This window comes from Limulus polyphemus, unplaced genomic scaffold, assembly GCF_000517525.1.
Source record: "Limulus polyphemus unplaced genomic scaffold, Limulus_polyphemus-2.1.2 Scaffold2761, whole genome shotgun sequence".
In the NCBI taxonomy this organism is placed as follows: domain Eukaryota; kingdom Metazoa; phylum Arthropoda; class Merostomata; order Xiphosura; family Limulidae; genus Limulus; species Limulus polyphemus.
The window spans coordinates 37,087-38,186 of record NW_013668371.1 but is presented as its reverse complement, the minus strand read 5'-3'; positions in this window follow the sequence as shown (position 1 = coordinate 38,186).

Below are 1,100 nucleotides of genomic sequence, written 5' to 3'. Positions count from 1 at the left end.
ATGTTCGTACGTTACACGTCAATAATTTTCTTTTTAACAGTTTTGTTTGTTTGTTTGTAATTAAGCACAAAGCTACGCAATGGGCTATTTGTGCTCTGCCCGCCACGGGTATCGAAACCCGGATTCTAACGTTGTAAGTTGGCAGACATACCGCTGTGCCACTGGGAGGCCTGTTTAAAAGTAAATACAAAAAGTAACCAAAACACATTCACGAATCCGCCTCTCATATCTTATAACAACAGTCATGTAACGTCAGTATCTCGATCCAAAAGAAACTATCAGTTTTTCTTATTTTTTTTGAGAAATACGAAAAGGATCAAAAATACCCTCAGATAGTGGATTTATTCGAAAATAAGGGGGGGGGGGTCAATAAATCCTTATTTAATCTGATTTTATAGCAAAAGAGCTGGGCGTGGTCTATTGGTCAGCCTACAGATCAGATCTAACGTACGAGCCGCGATTCCGCTGTACGCGCTCCGCATTACCAAGTTTGGGTGCGTTATAAAAGTGAGAGCAAATCCAGTTATTTGGTTCAAAGGACCTCATGGCCGTGGGTGATACTGGTCTGGTTTTATTCTGTTCATTAGCTCAAAATTGGGGACGGCTAGAAGTGAGTCCTCGGAGTCTCCGACTGGACGTTTCGCTCACGTACGCATAAGTTTAAAATTTATAACAAAACATCCATAAGAGAGATGTACAACTACAACTTATTATTGCAGTTGTAAACTTTTGTGAATTTTTGAAACTTGGAAAATATAAGACACAGTGAGTAATTTCTTTCAAACAAAAGGAAGTTTACCACAGTTAGAAAAATCCATAGGGTGTTGGTGAATAGTTTCTTTCAAACAAAAGCAAGTTTACTACAGTTAGAAAAGTCCATAGGGTGTTGGTGAATAGTTTCTTTCAAACAAAAGCAAGTTTACTACAGTTAGAAAAGTCCATAGGGTGTTGGTAAATAGTTTCTTTCAAACAAAAGGAAGTTTACCACAGTTAGAAAAGTCCGTAGCGTGTTGGTGAATAGTTTCTTTCAAACAAAAGCAAGTTTACTACAGTTAGAAAAGTCCATAGGGTGTTGGTAAATAGTTTCTTTCAAACAAAAG